Here is a 22845-nt window from a genome sequence, read left to right on the forward strand (position 1 = left end):
AGCTAGTCAAGGTCAAGGCTGGGAGAGGGAGAAAGACAGTAAGCACAGGGAGAAGTTTAAAAAATACTATAAGGAAGATCCAGGAAGCGTACGAAGGTAGGAAATGAGGGCAAATAGGCAAGTTTTGTTCTGGGTCTATGATGCCCACAAAAATAGATGGGATAAGGAGCAGGGAGGCAAAAAGAATGTAAATCTGCAAAGGCCACAAGCGAAGAAGAGTGAGTGAGTCTTTAAGAACTGCACCCTTTAAAGAGGTCATGATACCTGATTTTAGGGCAAACATATCCTCGGTCCTGTGATTTATAGTCATGTAAGAACTCACAGGTGTGTGATATAATAAGCGGATACGCACTGCAGTGAAGATTACAGTGGAAAGAAAGCACTAGTTCTTATAGAGGTCTTTCATATAAGTGAAATTTTCTTTTTTTTTTTCTTTTTTTTTGGCAAAGCCCCTACTTATTATTTCCCTGATGTTTTGGTATTGAGCAACAATATAGGATGTATTGACCCTCAAGCCTCTAAGTAGAGCGAAGAAGCCCCAGTGTATTTTTCCTCATCACTGGAGAAAAATAATAATTGCTCTATTTTTTTGAGCACGGTTTTGGCTATCTATTATTGTGTAATAAACTACCCCAAAATTAAAAACTTAGTGGCTTCACTTAGAACTTTGTGGCTTGAGAAAACCAAACTATTATCTCTCGTATTGACTAGGCACACACAGGTAGGTGAGTCTCCTTTTCCATGGAGAGTTGAGGGCTGCAGTTCTCTGGAAATTTGAGCGGCCTGGAGTATCCAAGATGGCTCCCTCACATGGTTGGTGCTTGGTACTGACTGTTACTGGAGATGGAGCTATCAAACCAAGTACCTTTGGCCTTTGTGTGTGGCTTGGGCTTCTCATGGCTCAATGGCTGGATTCAAAGGAGCATTTCTAGCATGTGAGTGAAAGCTCTCAAGGCCCAGCCTCAGAGGTTATATGGCAACATTGCTGCTGCATTCTTTTTTTTTTTATTATTTATTTTTGGCTGTGTTGGGTCTTCGTTGCTGCACGCGGGCTTTCTCTAGTTGCAGCGAGCGGTGTGCAGCCTTCTCATTGAGGTGGCTTCTCTTGTTGCGGAGCACGGGCTGTAGGCTTGCAGGCTTCAGTAGCTGTGGCTCATGGGCTCTAGAGTGCAGGCTCAGTAGTTGTGGCGCACGGGCTTAGTTGCTCCGCAGCATGTGGGATCTTCCCGGATCGGGGCTGGAACCCACGTCCCCTGTATTGGCAGGCGGATTCTTAACCACTGCGCCACCAGGGAAGTCCTACTGCTGCATTCTTTAGGTCAAGGAAAGTCTCAGGAGAGGCCCAGATTCAAAGTGGGGAGAAATAGACCCCACTGTTAGATGGGAGGTGTGACAAAGAATGTGCGGCCATCTTTATTTCACCACGACTATGTACTGTGTTCCAAGCACTCTGGTAAGTGCTTTATCCACTATATCTTATATAAACCTCAGAACCACAGAGCAGGTGAAACATCATTATCCTCAGTTCGTCAGTTAGGAAATTTGGTGATCAGAGATATTCAATTATAGAGTTAATAAATGGGTCAGATGGGATTCGGATGCAAGTCCCTCTTTCTCCACAGCCCCAATAAGCCATACAGAAAGAGTATAGCGATGACAACTGCTTATGCATTTTTTAGGTAAGCTGTATGGGTCTATTAGTGGATCCCAAATTATTGGTTGAGTCCCCTCCCTCATTCCTTTTATCTTAAGATTATGAAGCTTTTTAAAGCCTATAAGACTACGTTGATTAACCTTGTCTAAAAATTTTCAAGGTACAATTTTCTATACTAGTTCACTTCGCTTCTCCTGATTCTTCCAAATAGATAGGTGTGTTGAGTTCTTGCCACTCTGGAAATTACAAAGAGAGACTAGGTCAAATCACATGCCTCTAAGTTTTTCGCTCATGTCCAGTTCTGCCCTGATCAAATATACTTAATGATAGAAGCCTATGGGGAATGTGCCTAGCTGAAGTGAAAGTAACTATTATCACGAACTAATTGTACTGTAAAATATGCATAGACATGTAGCACTTCAAACATAAAAAAATATCCCCTTAAACTCATTCATTGTCATTTTCCTTGAGTATTTTATCCGTTTCAGAATCTGTTTTTAAGGCTATAAAAACTGTGTGAAAAAAAGCAGCCTTCAATCAAAAGTAGTTTTGTCTATATAAACAGCTAGTTCGATGGATATCTCTTCTGCTTCAGTTTACTTTTCCACCAAATAGATCAATTATGTGACTATGGCTTATGAAAGAGAGATATAGAAAAGATGGACCTGTTTGAAGTTTTGGAACACATTTGCAAGGAAAGATTAAAAGACTGGTGTGATGTAGTTTAGCCTTGAGAAGAAAAGAATGGGAAAAACTTAAAGTACTCTCACTGATAGGAACTTGTACACTCTATTTAAAGTAAGACAAATGTGAATGTGTTGAAATGACAGTGGGGTGGTTGGACATTGTTACAGGTAAATTTCACCAGGAACAGTATTGTAAAGTGCCGGCTTGGACTTTGAAATAAGGATGTAGGCTCTTACCACTAGCTCCTTTATAAACAGTGAAGATTCTCATATAGGTTGTAGCGTGGAGGGGACAGATTCTACATGAAGGCATGGAACTAGAGGCATTTGCCTGCAAAAGGTCCTGTGGGTTATGATTTTATGAAATGCTTGAGTATGTATCCTTGGGTTAATGATTGGGAATATGAAGCCCAACAAAATTAACTAGCTTCCTCAAGGTCATTGGCTGAATCAATATAACAAAACAGAATTAGAAGATGGTTTTCTCCCTTCTTTCTTCGGTTGGTAGATTCTACCCTGTGTAGGATGATAAAAAAAAATTAAAGAAGGAAGGAAAAAAGAAGAAAGAAGAGAAAGTCAGAATGATCTAACTGCATTAAATGTAGTCACTCCTACATCCTCAGAAATTTAGCAGTATAGTTTTCCTGGTTTTGCTCACTAATAGTTCATTGCGGTTATTCAGCAAGCATCAGGCTTCGGAGTCCTCTCCTGAGTCTTCTGTTTCATGCAAAGAGAATGGAGGGCATATGGAATTGTGGAGCAGGTTTTTATGCATCCTGACATCTGCCCACATTCATTAGTCCATACTCAGTCATATGATCCTACCTTATTGCAAGGGAGGCTAGAACACGTGAGCTTAGCTGTGTGCACAGCACTGTGTGTATGTGTGGGCAGGTAGGAGAAAGAGTAACAAAGCCAAGAACAGACCCCGAAAGACTTTGTTTCAAAGTACTAATACTTGTTAAGCATGAACTTTGACACTGCCAGTATAATACTAGAATGCATTAGTGCTTCAAGCACAAGACCATTTTTCATTCTTTTAAAGATATAGTTTAAGAACAAATGTTGAAGTTTTTAGCGTGGACTTCTATTAGAATTTCACTTGAAAATCAAACTTATTGTGAATTCCACTAGAAATTCGTAGGACTGAGCAATGAAATAGTGTAATTTTTAGTAAGTGCCAACCATTTCCATGTGAATGGGGCCTTTATTAAACATATTTTAACACTCCTGTAGATTAATAATGTGTTAGCAGAAAAAGACATTTTGAGCTTAGTGCAAGTATCCTTCCATCCCAATTATACTGTGACATTAAATCTTGTGACATTTAATAAGAAAGGCCATTTCACCCATGGCTACCTCTAGTGCAGATGATTTATGCAACAGTGTTCCCATAGACAAAATTACGAAAAGAAGGCATTCCAACATGCTGATATGTCGAACTGCCCACATAAATAAGGTGTAGCAAAATATATAAATTGTTAATATTATAATTACCTGGTACCTGAGATAAAAGAAAGAGAAATTAACAACACTGGCTTTTAATTAATAAAAATTAAACAAATATAAATGGATAAGTCACAGGAGAAGTTGCTTAGTAAAAGGGATTCAGGAAGTTATTTTTCCCCATGGGAGGCATTTAAAGCTTTTTTCATAATGTATATCCATCTGGCATATTTGGCCTCTAGCATACCTTAATATTCGTTGAGATTTAAATTACTTTGACTTTAGAGTTATAAGATGCCTTGATTACCTTAGAGAGTTGAAATTCTTGTATCTGAGGTTGAATTCTTGATCTTTTAAATTAAGGTGTTTTGACACCTTAAATGTCTAAATTTTACTTTTATGTGTGTGTGCTTAATCTGCCAGTGATTGTATAATTTCCTTCCAGAGGGTTAGAATGTCTAACTCTGATTGTGAATTTGCTCTGAGTTTTACAATTAAACTATTCATTTGGCATTAAGTAATAAAGAAGAAAGTCTAAGAGGTGCTGATTAAATATTTGTCAAGGTACATATTTACTTTTATTTTTGATCTTTACACTGTTGACATGATGGAAAATATCTAATGTGATAGAAAATAAATCATCAAATCAGACATTTACAGGGTTACCTTAGACTTCAAATGACCAGAATGAATTTTTAATTTAAATAAATAAATTTTTCAGTTGTTTTTGGTTTTAAATCAGAATCATAGTTTTCAAGAGAACATGCTAGAGTCACAAAGAGCCATTTTTTTTGTACACTGAGAGGTCTGGGGAGAAAAATTTTTTTCCTCTGCCCTCTTAGGTTCTATAACTGAGCCTGAGAATTAAACTGACAAAAGACAGATTAACAGGCAAAAAGTGTACAAATTTTACTTGATGTTAATATTATTACATGTACACAGAGTCCTTCATATATAAGAAATGAAGGCTCAGAGAAGCAGGTAGGCTTGAGAACTTATATACCATTTTAATAAAAAAATGATAAGTTACAGAGATGTGACAAAGCAAAGGAAAAGGCGGTTTCGTCTAAGGGTAGCAAACTGTGGGAAAGTGACTAGGAAATATATGGGGGAAACTAATGGAAAATAAGGGTTGTTTTAGTAGGTTTGTCTGTACAGATTCATCTCAGCATCAACTCTGTGTCTGCAGTGGTAAGAATATTCTCCTCTTCCTGTACAGGGAGCGCATCTTTCTCATGGGAAATCTGTGCCCTACTTAGAGGTAGAAGGGGAGAGGTCAGGGAGCCCTTCTTGAATCTCAGTCACCTTCAGCTCAAAATGATCAATATGGCATATTTTGGGATGGCACGTTCTGATCTCCTTCAGAGTTTTATATTACTTATATAGTTAGTATTTGTATGTGTTTAATTATGCATGCATATAAATAGATAAATAGGAAAGATAACTAGCTAAATGATAGCATATCTTAATCAAATGGTCTAAAAATTACTATCTTTGAATTTCAAGCCTTTACGAGTTTTAGACAGTGCTCAGGTCCATAGACAAGAAATGACACTATTAGAATTGAAATAGCCTTGATGAGATGTTAACCATTCTGAAGACAGCCCGTATCTATGATAGAAGTAGATTTAAAGGACAATAATCTTGAGATTAAGAACTGCCCCCTAATATCATTATCACAGAATCCCTCCCTCACATTAATATAAGTAATACTATATCCTCTAGATAGATTTTGTCTCCTGTGACAGGCAAATGGCCCTCATCGACTTAGTGATGGGATTGGCTTCTAAGGATCCTAGAGTAGTTTATCATTAGAGGACAGATATTATACTTACTGATGTATCTGTTGCCCATTCCCATCCTAAATGTGCTTATTGAAAACAGGACCCATGACTTACTATACTCTCTTTATAACCTCATGGCTACTGTCTGGGTTAGTGTGTTAGTTTGGGTCCTTTGGACTACCAATAACAGGCCAATCCAAGCAGATTTTAGCGGTAAGAAAGCAGAGCATAAAATAGGGTGGGTCCAGTGGCTCAGTAATGTTTTCAGGTTCTAGAGTTTGTATCTCTCTCTGCTCTCCATCCAGAATGTTGTCTTCATCCTGAAGCTGGTTCCCCTTTGATTTAGAATGACTTTCAGTGGCTGCTGCACACCCCCTTGTTCAAGTCAAGGAGGAAAAAGAGAGATTAACTTGAACTGTTCTCTAGCAAGAGATAGGGAGAATGTTTTCAGAGGTCACCAGCATGTACTTCTTTAGATCTCATTGTCTGTTATTGTGTTGCATGCTTTTCTTGAACTTATTACTAGCAAAGAGGATAGAGTGCCTGAAGGCCAATCACAATAAGGTCAATCCCCCCAGTTGCCATTTTGCTTCTCCGTGGAAAGGGAATGGAATGGATGTTGAGTGACCAACCACAGTGTTTACCATAATGGGATAAAGGCATGGAAAATGAGGAGGGAGATGATGGAGAAACAGATGTGGAATGAAGGCATTGGAGGCCCAGTGGGACTACCCTTCTGCCAGAGATAGAGACGATACAAGCCAAACAAAACTGAAGATAAAAGCGGAGAAGAAATGACAAATCAAAAATAGATAAGAACTATTTCATTTTTTTAAAAAAGTGGAGTACCAAACTTTTACCAAAAATTTATGTTTATTCATAGAGATATTCTATTTTTCTGAGAAGATGAGGATGTACTTTAAAAGGATAAGAGAAAAGCAAGGAGACAGATAGTGCTGTCTTTTAGTTAATGTTAACTCATGATTTGGGAAAAGGGCTGCGTATGAGAAAGACTACCCTCTTGATCTATTTCTTTTGTATAGAAAGATTTAACCACGTAAATGTTGACATATTGGGTGGTTTGTTATAAGTGGGCAGAGTATAGATAATGAGAAGTTCAACTGTACTTAAAATCAATGAGCTTGTCTTTGTGATGAGCTGTAATGAGTCTGCTCCTATGTATTTTGGAAAATGCATGTTCTTTGTAGAAAACCTATCTCTACAACCTTTCCTGGATTTCAGCTTCTAGACAGAGATTTACCATTTCATAATCAAAATTATGTGCAGGTACCAGCTCTAAAAGGTTCACTATCACTATCCAAAGTGTCAATACATAGCTCTAGGGGACTGACAAATTCACCTACTCCAAGGAGGAACTGTCACTAAGACAGGCCATAATTAAGTATCGATAACCACAAGGTTTCCTCTAATAGCATTTCAAGTGAGAAATAAGAACGTAACCTGGTAGTAGTAATCATTCCAAAATGTCTACCTCTTTAATAATTTTAATCCTGAACCAACCCAGACCTCAAAATCTAGGGAATGGGACAGACCTCTGTGTTTAGAACAAGTGTCTGTGGCTAGTGATAGGACCAAAGTGGAAACCACATCTTCATCCAAGATAAAATCTAGGGACCAAAATCTGTGTCACAAGCCAAGTCAGTTGTGAGATGCCAGGGGTCATTGAGCCAACCTTAGGGCAAAGGTTGGTGTTAGGAAATTTTCTTCCTGGTTTATTTGGACAAAAAAGAGAAAACCTGCTCTTGAGACCTCGATCATCTGATTAATTTGTACGTTAATTGGGTTAACTATATAAGTGCTTCACCTGTCATGTTGCCTGTGTAGAATAATCCTGGGCATATGTACAGTTTCTCAAAATATGTTTGTTTTTTAAAAATGGGCTTTCTTGGGCTTCCCTGGTGGCGCAGTGGTTGAGAGTTTGCCTGCCGATGCAGGGGACACAGGTTCGTGCCCCGGTCCGGGAAGATCCCACATGCCGCGGAGCGGCTGGGCCCGTGAGCCATGGCCACTGAGCCTGCACGTCCAGAGCCTGTGCTCCGCAACGGGAGAGGCCACAACAGTGAAAGGCCCGCGTACCGATAGATAGATAGATAGATAGATAGATAGATAGATAGATAGATAGATAGATAGATAGATAAATAAATGGGCTTTTTATGATATAACATTGTTAAAATATAGTAAGCTGTCCTTTCTGGAGGTTACCTAGAGCCCTTCATCATTTTCTTTCATTTTCTCAAATTCACCTTCTGGCCAAATCCAGGGTGCACCTTGGAGTTTCACTTATGAAAGTGTTGAAAAGTCACATAAAGTCATTTTTGCATTAAGGCCCTGGCAAGATAGCTGGTTTTGTGTGTGTGTGTATATATATATATATATATATATATATATATATATATATACACACACACACACAGATTATTTATGGTGTAAATAGACATTGCCAGGGAGTTGCAGTTAAGAATTGGGGTGGCCTGCAGTGCTCAGTAAGAGGGATATCTGTGAGAATTTCAGTGTATCAAGCAAATTTTGAGGTAGAGGAGTGCCCTGGGGTCACATAGTTCCATCTTGGCCAAACAAGCTCACAGATCTGCAATTCACCATAGTGCAATTTTCTTTCCCTAGTAAAGCCTAATCTTTTAATGTTTGAAACCTGTGGTTTCTAAAATGAGCATCTAATATCCACCTCTTGGTTCTCTCATATTCCACTGCTGCAGTGGGTAAATTGGGCTAGTGCCCCTGCAGCACATCTGTTATAACCTTAAGGATGGCATTGCCTTATGAAAGTTTTTTTTTTTCCCCTTGTCAAGTTTAAGCAGAAACATTTCAGACATGGAGGCTCAAAAAATCATTTACAGTCTGGGAAATAGAATCCATCATATTTCTTCTCTGATGGAAAAGAATAACAGATTGTTTAATTCAGAAAAGGGAACAAGTGACATGTTGATGTGTTGCTTTAGTTCCAAACATTACTGGCAGAAGGCTGATAAAAATGTCTTTATATATAATCATTAACAGTAGGACTTTTCTAGGGGGTTGGTGACAGCCTGTGATTAAACAAAAGAACTAACTTACCTCATTCTAAGGCAGAATGCAAATCTATCTTTCATTCTTAAAGGGATCTTAAGAAAATTACCTATTTCTATGAATGATCTAGTTTGTAGCTTTTATCAGTAGATAGTTAATTTATGAATAGTGGACCTAAAAAATTCAATATTTTCTTCCCTGTGGTAACATGTTTGCAGTAAATGAGACATTAACCTTTTAAAATCTTTGCCTGAAACCAGGAGTCAAATGTTTTTTAACAGACGTTATTGGGGCCTTTTTTTTCTTCTGCTACAGCTTGATCACTGTGCTTCTACATTATGAGTCAGCCCAGAATTCCATAATGCAAACTAACCAGTTCTCTAATAATCCTCTATGTTCTAATTCTCATTGAAACATTGAATCTACTGGGCTCTACACTTGTTTTGATAGGTTAAGTAATCAGGTGTCTTGAAGGCTAATATTCAAACAACCTACACCCTTTTTATTTGCTTTTCAAAAATATTAAATAATTTTTTGCTATTTTTCAGATATTCTATAGTATTTATGTGTGAATTTTATACTGTGAAATTTTTAAAAATCCTTTTTTCCTTGAAGAATATCATGTTGGTATTGAAAATAATGTCAGACTCTAACAGGAGGTCATGGGAAAATTTATGAAGATTTACCAACTTGAGCAATTCTTAACCTTCTTTTTGTACTTTCTACAATAATTCCTATTTTTTTATCCCATTTAGAAAGCAAGATATAGAAGATAAAATTCTATTTTTAATGTATTTTATACACGTATATTAGAAAGTGGAAAGAAAATGTCTGAAAAACAAATACCCAATATTTGTTGTGGGATAAAACGGGGTGCGAGAGGATGGTCACGTCCCAGGAATTGGGCAAGTGCCTGGGATAGGCCGCCAAGTGATGGCTCTTGGCTTCATGCAGGAAAGAATTCAAGAGCAAGCCAAAGAAAAAAGAAAGCAGATTTATTCAGAGAGACACACTTTGCATAGAATGTGGACCATCTCAGAAGTCAAGAGCAGCTCCAAGGTGTGGGGGTGGTTAGTTTTTATAGGCTGGCTAATGTCGAAGGCTAAGGAGCGGGAGGATTGTCCTTGCTATTTCGGGGAAGGGGCAGGGATTTCCAGGAACTGGGTCACTGCCCAGTTCTTGACCTTTTATGGTCATCTCAGAACTGTCATGGTGCCTGTGAGAGTGTCATTTAGCATATGCTAATGTATTACAATGAGCATATAATGAGGATCAAGGTCTACTGGAAGTCGAATCTTCTGCCATCCTCCTGGGTCTAGTAGGTTCTAACTGGGTTTTGTCATGTCCTGTTTTTCGTAATGGTTGTGTCATTCTTTTAATGGTTGTGTCCTGCCCCCTTCCTTCCTGTCTCATATTGACATCGATAACTATCTCCTGTTTATTAGCATATGAGTTTTTGCTTTTCTTTTTATCTTGTTTATATTTCTAACTTTTAAAAATAGTAGATACATGTTACTTCTGTAGAGAAAAAAAAAAAATGTTTAAAAAATATTCTTAAGCAGTTTTCCTCTGAGGATATATGTCTAGATATGTTAGAAGGGGAGCCCAGATTTTGACAGAACTGGTAATTGGCAATTAACTTATTTCTTTCAGTACTTTATCTTTTGGGAGACACAATCAACATAGGTTAAAATATTGCAAAGCTTCAATATAATTTTTATTTTCAGAAATATTTAATGTATACAAAAGATCTTCTAAGAATTCAAAAGATAATTAAACATCAAGGATATTTTTAATTAATTATGAGAACATCAATATCCATTTCCAAGACATTTCTTAGTAAGCTAAAAATAAATGTGCTTTTTCTTGAAATTGTAATCTCTCAGAAACTGAGAACCAGGGAAATGTTGAAACCATGTTCACTAAAGGCAAGGATAAGGCCAAACTGCCACTAACACTATTATCATTCTATATTTTCCTACAGGTTCTAGCAAATGAAATAAAACAGCAATAGATAAATGTATGTGTTGGAAAAGAAGAGACAAGATTGTGAAAATTATTATTATTTATAGATGATACAGTTATCCAGTAAGGAAAACATAAGAAAATCAGCAGATACTTTATAAAATAATTTAGTAAGTGGCTATCCTTGATAACACAAAAATTCAGTGCCTCTCTGTATGTGTCATTCATAATATCAGTATAAAAGAGAATAGGGACTTCCCTGGCAGTCCAGTGGTTAAGACTGTGCACTTCCAGTGCAGGGGGTGTGGGTTCGATCCCTGATCGGGGAACTAAGATCCCACAGCTGTGCATCTCACATGCCGAACAGGGCAGCTAAAAAAAAAAAGAGAGAGAGAATGAAAAAAAGTTCTCGCATTTAAAATAACTACTATACATATGAAAACTCTAGACTTGAAAGAGGCAAAGCCTCTGTGAAGAAAATGACAAAATCTGGAGGGCAGACATTAAAAAACAAAACTAGATGGAAAATCTAAATATGTAAGAGTTATCAGTTCTCCCTGAATCTATTTGTGAATGTAAAAGTCTTCATGGACATCTAGTAGGATTGCGGGGATATGCAGAGTTCTTAGAAAAAAATGTGAATCTAAAATCTATCCAGCAAAATAAATATTAAAATAGTTTAAAATTTTAAAAAGATTAATGCATATGGGCTTGTTAAAATGTGTTCTAGAACTATAATAATTAAAACGGTGTGGAAATGATAAGTATTCAGGGAATTCGTATAGTTCATTGGGGCATAATGCAATGTCCAAAAGCTGAATGAAGTTCAAATGCAGACTGACAATGTGATAAACATATTTTAAATGTATCAGAAAAGGATGAAATATTTAGTATATCAAACTGATACAATTGGCCAACAATTGATAGGTAGGTAGGTGATGGATGGATGGATGGATAGATAGATAGTTATAGATATAGTTTTACCCACAAATTACTCCTAAATAAGTTCCAGATTAAGTTGAATACGAAAAGTAAGAACATATACATACATACATACATACATATGTGTGTGTATATATATATATATACTAAAGAAAACATAAGAGTTTTAAAATAAGTATTGGACTAAGAATGAACTTCCTAAGCATTGTATCAAAGCCAGAGATGATAAATGAAAAGATTGTTGATTTACCCACCCAAAACCGTAAAATTTTGTGAGTCACATATGACACCATTTAAAGAGTTGAAAAAACAATAAAAGTAAGATTTAGGACAGAATACTAATATCTTTAATAATTATAATAATACCTAGCACTTATGTAGTGCTTATCATGTCAGGGCCTATTCTAAGTGCTTTAAATGTATTAACTAGTAATTCTAAGAGCTCCATGAGAAAGGTACTTTATTATCCTTTTATAAGCAATGAAACTGAAGCAATAAAACTGAAGTATAGAAAGATTTTTAGTAGCCCAAAGTTAGACAATTAGTAAATAGAACCAGAATTTGGAGCCAGGTCACCTGGATATCGAGACTGTGCTCTTCCTGCTCTGATGTATGCCACTAAACACTTGACTTACTAACAATTAGTAAGGTAAACATTCAAATGGAATAATGGACAGAAAGGTTATTTACCAAAGAAAGAAACACTATAGTCAATAAACACTTGAAAGTAGTAGACAATAATGATAACCAAAGAATGAAAAATAAAAGGGGACTGATTATTTAGTTTTTCATACTAGTAATGATTTACAATGTTGATTAAATATCCTGAGGAGTTACGTGTGTGGGGAAACAGGACCTCTTATGTGTGACATTTCTAAAGGGCAATTTTGCAATCTGTATCAAAAAAAATTTTGATCACATACTTTGACCCAGTAATTATTGTCCTAAGGGAACTATTAAGCAACTGTTTGCTTGTGTGTGTGTGTGTGTGTGTGTGTGTGTGTGTGTGTGTGTGTACATCAACAAAATGAGTTGGAATTATCTAGGCTGAGTGGCTTGTAACCATAAGAAATTCATTTCTCCTAATGCTGGAGGCTAGGAAGTCCAAGAACAAGGCACTGGCAGATTTGGTGTCTGGTGAGAGCTTTCTTCTTGCTTCATAGGTGGCTGTCTTCTTGCTAAGTCATTACGCAGCAGAAGAGGAAGAGAGCTCTCTGCGGTTCTTTTAATAAATACACTAATTCCATTCATTATGGTCCCACCCTCATAATCTAATCACCTCCTAATACCATCATATTGGGGGTTAGAATTTCAACATATAAATCTTGTGAGGACACAAAGATTCAATCCATAATACCAGGCATTTTCTATCACTCACTCTCAGCATGTTGGCTTTTCCATTTTAAACTTAACGCCTCATGGTCATAAGATGGTTGCCTCAGCTCTAACCATCACATTCATCACACAACCACATCAAAGGCAGGAAAAATAATGGGGAGGGGACATGAGCGTTTCCACCTTGTGTGTTTCCCTCTTTTTATCTGGAAAGAAAATATTTCTCAGTGTCTCCCTGTCTCAGCAAACTTCCTTTATTGTCTTGGGAAAACTGGCATGTCCACCCTTAAACCTATCATTGGGAGACAGGCATGGGATTCCCATTGTTTGCTTAGAACAATTATGAGTCACCCCTGGGGCTGGATGAGAATCCACTCTCACTGTAAGAAAGGGATAGCCCTTTACTCCACCCTCAGTTATACAGAATTAGGGTTCTGTTAGTAGTAAAAAAAAGGGGTGAAGGCTGTTAGGTAGGCCACAAGTAGTGTCTGCCATAAAAACTGAATCTTGTTGACACAGTAAAACAAAACACAGCAAAACCTTTGTCAGACTTTTATTGGAAAAATAGGCTAGCCCACATTTCAAATTAACCATTCTTTTATCATTTATAATTTGGGAGATACAAAATCATAGAAATTTAGAACTAGAAGGGAACATAAAAATTACCCAGCCTAATTTGCTTAATTAATAAGGGAAGTGGGGTCCAGCAGGTTATAATCTACTTCACATCACTTGGCTTTGTAATTAAGGAGCCAGCCCAGCCTGTTGATTTCCTCCTCAACACAGGACCATCCGTGTGTTTGCCCCTAGCATGCTTGAATCTGGATAATACAAAGCAATGTTATAATGGACTTCTCTTCATTTATTGTGTTTTGTCTGATTTTCTGCTGTTGGATTAAGATTTTTTTATTTACTATTTCATGGCTTTCTCTTATTTAGTCCTTACTAAATCCAAATGAAAACCTGTCACATTTTACCATGGCAAAAAACAAACAAAAACAAACTGAAACAAAGGTATAAAATACTTTGGAACTTCCTTTTTCTTCTTGATACCTGTCCCACCATGAAAACCTCTTCTTTGAAACCCTTTTCCACCTTTTTGCTTGAAATATTTCCTCAGTTTCAGATTCCTAATAGTTGACACTTCCATAATTTTCTCCAACACAAAATTTCCAAAAACATATTGGATTACAGCACATTTTTTCAAAGTTTTTATTAAATTCAAACTTGCAGAAAGATTGCAAAAGTAGCACAAGGAATTCCCATGTATACTACATCCGTATTACCAAAATATTAACATTTAAACACCTTTGCTATATGTATGTATGTGTGTGTATATGTAAACTTTTCTGAGCCTTTTGAGAGTAAGTTATAGACATGATACCCCTTTATTCCAAAATACTCCAGTATGTGTTTCCTAAAACAAGGACATTGTCTTACATAAACACAAACAAAAAAATAATCAATATCAGGAAAATAACAGTGGTACAATGTCATTATCTAACCTACAGATCTTTTTAAAATTTCACCAATTCTTCCACAAATGTTCTTCATAACAAAAGAAAAGAAATTTTCCTACTCTAGATCACTGCAGAATCACGTGCTGTATTTGGTTGTCATGTCTTTTGAATCTTCTTTTCTCCAAAGCAATTCCTTATGGCTTTGTTTTGAAGCATATAGGTCCTTTGTTTTGTAGAATCTCTCTCAATTTGCTTTGCTTATGTTACTCATGATTAGATTCAAGGTGAGCATTCTGAGTGCTTCAGGAAGCAAATTATGTCAGCTTTTTCCTTTATAGATGATAATGTTGATCTTTGATTAAGGAGGTGTCATGCCAGACTTCTCTACTTTAAAGTTACTTTCTTTTTTCTTTGTAATTAATATCTTCTGGGGAGGTACTTTGAGACTATGTAAATATTCTCTGTCTCATCTATGACACCCACTACTTTTGCCTGAAGCATTTATTACTTACAAGAGTGGTTGTCAAATGATTTTCTAACTCCATTCTTCCTAGTACACTTATTAGTTGGCATTCCACTGGAAGAAACAGTTTTCCCTTCTCTCCCATTTATTTATTTACTTATTTATATCACTATGGATTCATGGATTTTTGTTTTTATAGTTTATATTGTCGTTATTCGATACTCAAATTGTCCCGGGTTTTACCAGTTGAAACCCCTTCAAGCTGGCTTCTATATCCTTTCTATATGTCTTAATCATTCTTTGAGCACTTTACCTCCCAAGCCCCAGCTCTGAAATCAGCCATTTTTCAAGGTTCCTCGTCCTTTTCAGTAGAGAATAGTATTTAGACCAATATCCGGTCACTAGGTGTGTTCATTGTTACTTGGGTGTTATTGCTCATGGTATAATTTTAAAGTATAATATACCAATGGAAAACCAACTGGGGTTCTTAAAATAGTATACATGCTTGGATTAAAGTGCACAAGAAAAAATCCTTACTGAATTAATTGAGGAAAGTAATGTTCAGAGATTTATTCATACAAGTTTTTATGGCATGACAATGAGAATTCCACAAATTCTGTAGAATCAAATCATGGGATAGAGGATGGAAGGATTGAAGGATAAATGGGTGGATGGATGGATGGATGGATGGACGGAAGGATGGATGATAGACATGTTTTATAGAATATAGTTTTGAAACTTTATTACCACTTCAGTCTCAAGCACTAAACCATTAATTATTAATACCATTATTAATACTTTTCAGTTCTTCAACAGCATGTGAGGACAAAACTCATAAAACTTTCTGTCCTAATAGCCCTCTTTTTTTTTTTCCTACTCCCCCAGTGTTGGTTTAGAATTCATTGCTTCTTTTCACTACTAAAAATTGAATAAGGAAAGTTGTTTTTAAAGCTGTAATGTTAAAATGCATCAGTGATTCAGATGAAAAATCTCTCTGTGCTTTGCATTATGATAAATGATCCAGCAATTATTTCAAATATAGTAGGCTCTAAATTCGAAGCTAGTAGAAATGCATCTGTGTTTTAATTAGCTATTTATTGTTTAATGTCAGGGAAAATAAAATTTTTTGAATAGTTAAAATACTTGTATATGTGTCAGGAAAAAACCTTATATAGATGCCCTCTCTCTAGAAGTAATTTTACAGTATCTTTTAGATCTAATTTTGGGATTCTCAACATTGCAATTTTGTTTAAATCCTATACCTTAGAGCTACTGAACTGTAGCTTTATACGTGTGATTCCTTTATAATGCTTTATATTAAAACCTCAATTTCATAACACTTGATGACATGTTGACAGATGTAATTCAGCACATATGCACTGTCTCTCTCTCTCTCTCTCTCTCTCTCTCTCTCTCTCTCTCACACACACACACACACACACACACATGCACACACACACACACACACACACACACCAACAAGAAAATAGCAGAAAAATCTCAGCTTTCAGGTGATTTATGATTTATTGCAAGTACTGAAGATTATGGGTTGTGGAATCTGCAGGAGTTAGATTCTCATCCCAGCTCTACCCTTTACTGGCTGTGTGACCTGGGGGTAAATTACTTTACTTTTCTAAACTTCAGAGTCCTTATCCAAATGGTAAAATGATTCAAATGTGGATACCGCCTAACACTATCTCAAAATATCTCACCAAAATAGTACAACCACATGAGATAATGCATATGAAGGGTTGGTGCTAAACCTGATTGATTGCAAATGTTCAACAATCTCCATTGTTAGTATTTACTAAGGATATTTCTCTAGAAAGATTAATGAAAATTCAGCTTGAAGGTGAGCAGTCTGATTTTTGTTCTTCTTCTGCAGGTGCTGTATGTTTTCAGAGTTTTAGAACAAGATAATATTAGAATACTGTTTCAGTTCTGGATGTCTGAGTACTTGTGCAAATTTTTTGCCTGAGTTCTGTTTTGTCCTACCTATATTTATTGAGAACCTACCCTCCCCTATGGCTTTAAAATGCACATGGATTTTGATGATTCTTACAAGTACCACTCTGACTCAGAAATATTTTTGGTTTCCTCTGCTCCCTTCCCACTGACTCTTAGAACTTTGACTTCACTCCCTAGCACTTATCACAGTTTGTAATTATAAATTTATATATAAACATTTGTTTAATAGCTGCACCCATCCTTACACTAGATACTAAGTTGCATGAGGGCAGGAACCAGATCTATTTCAACCATGGAACATCCAGTGGAGTGCCTAATCATCATAGTTGTATTTTAGGACATTTCTGTCCTTGAAACTATTTTAAGGAGTTAAACCCACATGTACAATTGCACTGTGCCTTTTTTTTCCTGACATGAACGTTGAGAAAATATAACTTGAAGGATAAAGAAACAAATTAAGAGGTAATATTAATTAACCGGATCCATCGTCATGAAAAGGCGGAATCTTCCAGATACTTTGTGGCAGTTCTGCCAGGTATGTTTATGTGTGGAGATCCCAATATAAAGAAATAACAACATTGTTTCTTGTGATATTGCACCATGATATTAGTGACTTATTTATATTGTGTTCTATCCTCAGTGCTTAGCTCAGGGTCTAGAGATGGACTGTGCTCAGTAAATATTTGTTAAATGACTCAGTTTGCACATGAAGCTGATAAACATTTTGGATAAATGGCAAGGGCAGGCAAATATGTGTGTCTTCCTTTAAAATAAGTATTTGGTATCAGGTAATTTTCGTCTGTCATGTTATGTCTGTGCACCTTATTCCCCAGCTTGTAGCAGTGATGGTCTTTACCATTTGTAACCGTAGTGGAGTGCAAACTAGCTGCCTGTATGGTGGCATCCTTCTGCCAACAGTACTTGTGTCATACTGTTATAAGTTGCAGACAAGTGTCACCAGCTCAAAATTCTGGAGTAAGTGTAGGATTGATGAATGGTTTAAGTCTTACGAAAGTGAGTTTTGCCCAGCCACTAGTTGTCAGTTGCCAGATTTTTGTGTAGTGAAAAGTTGTTGATCCTTTAAAGTGCTATTCATTCAATGAGTCAGTCAGTTGGTAGCTAATATTTATTCAGGGATTTCAGCGGCCAGACACAATGTTAGGCATAGTTATATACCAGTCATCAAATAGGCTGCCTTTAAGGAGCTTGCAGTCCAATAAGAATGATAGGCATTAAGCAAGTAGATTCCTAACTACTAATTGTACTAAGCTAATAAAAAGCACAAAAAGAATGTTATAAGGAACAGTAACAGGAGGGACCTACTTTAAATTGGATGGTTAAGAAAATCCTTTCTGAGGAGAAGCTATGTTAGCTGAGATCTGATGGACAGGAAAAAAACAAATGTGGAAGGAAAGAAAGGGGTGTGTGTGTGTGTGTGTGTGTGTGTGTGTGTGTGTGTGTGTGTGTGTAGGAGAAGGAGAGGAAGAAAAGGAGAGCATTCCAGTGAGGAGGTGAAAATGTAGAAGTATGTGCGAGACTCAGCTGGGGAAATATTGGGATGTCCAAAGAACTGATAAATAACCCTGTGGCTGAACTCCAGTATGCAAGAAGGAAGGTGGCTGGAGAAATTGGACAGAGAGGCTGGAGTCAAGCTAGCAGGTCCTTGTAGGCAGTGGCAAGGATTTGGGATTGTATTTTTTTTTTTTTCCTGAGTCAAATGAGAAGTCATTAAAGGTTTCAAGTAGGGCATCACCTGATTCAAAGTACAGTCAATCCTCATCATTCACAGACTCTGTATTTGCAAATTCACTTACCTCCTAATAACATTTGTACCACAAAATCAATATATGAGGAGCTTTCATGGTTTTTAGCAGGAATGTGCAGAGTGGTGAAAAATTCAGCTCACTCTGCACACAGGTTCTCAGCTGAGGTCAAACAAGTTGACACTGCCTTCTCGTTGCAGCTCTCATACTATAACAAGTGTCTTTTTCACAGTGTATTTAGAACCACATTTTGTTCATTTTTGTTCTCTTCCTTGGTGATTTTGCTGTTTAAAATGGCTTCTAAGCAAAGTGCTGAACTGCTGTCTAGTGTTTCCAAGTGCAAGAAGGCTGTGATGCGCCTTATGGAGAAAATAGATATGTTAAATAAGCTTCATTCAGGTGTAAGTTATAGTGCTGTAGCCATGAGTTCAATATTAGTGAACCAACAGCATATATTATATAAGGGGTCTTTAAACATAAACACACAGAAAACAAGGTTATGTACTGATCAGTTGACCAGAGGCTCACAGGAACCTAACCCTCTGTGTCCTCTAAGAGCAGTTGTTCAGTATTTGTTAATTCCATGTTTGCAGTAACTTTAGAGACTTTAACTACTATGAATATCATGAATCTACTATATCGGTTTAGAAGATTACACTCTGCAGGAAAGAGGGTAAAGAATAGACAGGAGTGGAAGTAGGAAGCCCTATAGAAATATTTCAGTGGAAATGTGAGAGATCTAGCAGCCTATACTGGGAATATGGAGGGTATGGCTATGAGGAAACAAATTTGAGAGACTAGGATTGACTGCAGGTAAAGATCCAGCGTAAGGTCTCTGGCGCCCTTTCTGACCTTGTCTGTTTCTCTGCTGCAGATGCCCAGAGCACTTACGATTCTACCAGCCCATTCTCTCAGGGAAGTTCTCCATTATATAATAGTATCTGTTATGTTATAAGCTAAGGAGATTGATGCTTATAATTGGATTAAATATTTAACTTAGTATTTAAATATGATTCTTTAAAAAAAATCTTTCAAAGAATGATACTGATGTTGACCATATCATACAGACTATGATTGATATTATTTTTTAATTAGTGTGGACTTAATTAATGTATCCTTTTGACATATATTTAATAGGCTCTCAAGGGCTCTCAACTCATTCTCTGTGAGGAAATGTCTTCTTCACCAACTTGTAATACTGATACTAATCAGCCTGTGAAAACCAATTTGTTACCTTATCATCTAGAGAGCCCTCACCATCAAGTCGAAGGGAATTTTCTTTCCATAGTGAGTGGATTGGCATATTAAGGAAACTGGTTAATGCTAGCTGCAACTGTGATATTTATGAAGTGTCTTTTACATTTTTATAAAGTATCAATCAATTTTCTTAACTTTTAAATTTAATTTACGTGACCAGAGGAGTTTCTAGGAAGAAAGCAGTCATGGATGAGGCTCTCTGCTACAAATCATGAGACTTCTTTTTTTTTATTTGAAGTATAGTTGATTTACAATATTGTATTAGTTTCAGATGTGCATGGTGATTCAGTTACTTTTTTCTGATTGAATTCCAATATAGGTTATTACAAGACATTAAATATAATTCCCTGTGCTATGCAGTAAATTCTTGTTGCTTGTCTGTTTTACTTATATAGTATTGTAGTTTGTATCTGTTAATCCCATACTCCTAATTTGTCCTTCCTCGCATGAGACTTCTCTTTTTATTTCAAATAAAATCCAAGAGCTTCCAGTTATAAAGGTAAACAACTCAAGCAAACACATTATCAATACTTTAGCAAACAATTGGCTTTAGAAATAGATACGTAAGCAGAGACATAAATAAACAAATTGCAGTGAACACGTTGGTATCTATTCAAATAAATATTCCCTCCATTCTTGTTAGCAACACCTCGATATTGTGCACATGATCTTCTCATCAGGTCCATGTTCTTGAAAAAGAGGGTCTTATCATCAGCCCCAGAGGTTTAGAACTTGAACCTCTTTAGCCTATGGTGACAGTATCATCCGCTCTTCCAGGGACTGACTTGGGGAAAATCATGTGATTCAACTCTGCCCAAAGAACTATGAGAAGTAACTTCTGAGAAAGGATAGCAGCTCAAGCATGAGGACAAAAGCTACGGCCCTGGGGAAATATATTAAAAACCTGGGTATGTGATGTCACGGCTGAGCCTTTTAATTAACCAAACCTACAGGAAATTTTGGAAATTTTGTTATCTGTACTTTATTATTATCAGTGTTTAAGGCATTATGATTTGAATCTTCTATAACTTGCAACCAAAAGCATCCTAATATGGACCACCATTAAGGAGTTTATTGTTTCATACTTCATAGATTGGAAGATGCACATATTTGCACACTTCAGTATCTCTGAAAAGAGATTGTATCTTACAGTTGATAGTATCCTAAATTCAGTGAACTAAAGGAATTTTTTTGCTAAATTTAATATTCAACATGAAAATATACAACAGCACTATGTTAAGGAAAAGTGCCCTGGTGACATTTTAAGTTATCTAGGCATTGATAGAACCTAGGGCAGTCATTATTAACCTGATCCAAAATGAAATAACGCATCACCCATTACATTAGTTACAAAATATGACTATAGAGCATGAACTATAATAGTGGACTGAAGATAAAACAGTCAAGACTATAACATCTTTTGATTCTTCCCAAATATATGTTTTATATTTAAGTAACATTACTTTTACTGAAAAAAATATATAGCTATTTGGTTTGAAAATACAAAGTCATTTCTGATTAATTGATCATAAATTAATAAATGCCAACTATGACTATTGTGTGACAAGAAGTTTTTACCTTGCACAGGGGATGAAATCTAACTCACAACATTTTAGGGAAGATAAGACATGCACAAAAGTTAGCTGTAACACACAGCAGTGTTTCAGTGATGATATTAACTACTGTCAGAACACCTGTGATGTAAAAATGGATACTCTACAAGGATATTGGGAGGTATTCATGCAGAAGAATCATGTGAGCTTCACTCTGAAGTATGCTTCAGACACGTCAATGCAGTAGGGTAAGCATTACGCCAGAGAGACCTGTCCAAACAAAATCATAAAACCTGTAATTGCTAGTTTTTCCAGGAAAAGTGAGGCCTAACACTAAAATGTTAAAATGAATAGAATAATCGGCAACAGGGTAGGCCGAGGATAATTGTATGCTCACCACCACGTTATTTCTCCTAGGTCTACTAAAAAGATGTAGTCCTGTAGTATGTAGTAATGAAGTTCTAATCTTTGACCCCTGACCATTGCTACCTTCCCCAAAGCAAAAACTGGACCTTCAACTTCCTTTAACATGCTTCCTTACGGTTTTCACAAGAAACAGGACAGGACAGTGCAGAACTAGAAAGGAAACTGCAACTAAACATTCATACTAATTATAAGTAAAATGAAAATCAAAGCAACAGTTCTCTTGTGTTCTGTGCCAGCACTGTGCTAACATTTTACATATAATTTTATTTAAAATGTCCAAAACAACCTTATGACTTAGATATGATCTTCATTTTATTTGTGAGAAAATTGAGTTTCAGTACCTTGCCAAGGTCAAACAACTAGTAAATAAGAGCTGGAATTTGACTGTGGGTCAGTCTAACCCTAAAATTTAAATTTACATTAACTGGGGGTAGGGATAAATTGGGAGATTGGGATTGACATATACACACTACTGTTAATATGTGTAAAGTAGATAACTAATAAGAATAATAAGAATGTACTGTATAGCTCAGGGAACTCTACTCAATACTGTAATGGCCTATATGGAGAAAGAATCTAAAAAAAGTGTGGATATATGTATATGTGTAACTGATTCACTTTGCTATACACCTGAAACTAGCACAACATTGTAAATCAGTTATACTCCAATAAAAATTTTAAAAAAACTAAAAATAAAAATGAATTTACATTTACTATTTCCATATATTATACTGTCTTCTAATCTCTTTTTTAAGCATGGCTTTAAATAAGTGGACTTCACTCTTTGGTTTGCCATGTTGAAAAAGGGATTTGGAAGAATTTTTCTCTTTTAGTTAGGTGTTTGGAGGTATTTTTCTATTTCTTTTAGTTTATTTGTTCTTCTTGCAGAGTCCTATTTGCTTTTGTTTTCTATTTGCATTAAACTGTATGAAGAATGTTCATGAAGAACATCTAGTATTTTTTACTAGGAAATAACCTATAATTACCTATTTCATTAAAAAATTACTGAATAGCTGTCTAAAGATTGGTCAATCCCAACTGATCAACCAGCTAATGATTTTCTATCAGCGTAAAGTATTTACCATTCCCTTGGGCCGA

This window comes from Leucopleurus acutus (genome assembly GCF_964270905.1).
Source record: "Leucopleurus acutus genome assembly, chromosome: 6".
Lineage (NCBI taxonomy): Eukaryota > Metazoa > Chordata > Mammalia > Artiodactyla > Delphinidae > Leucopleurus > Leucopleurus acutus.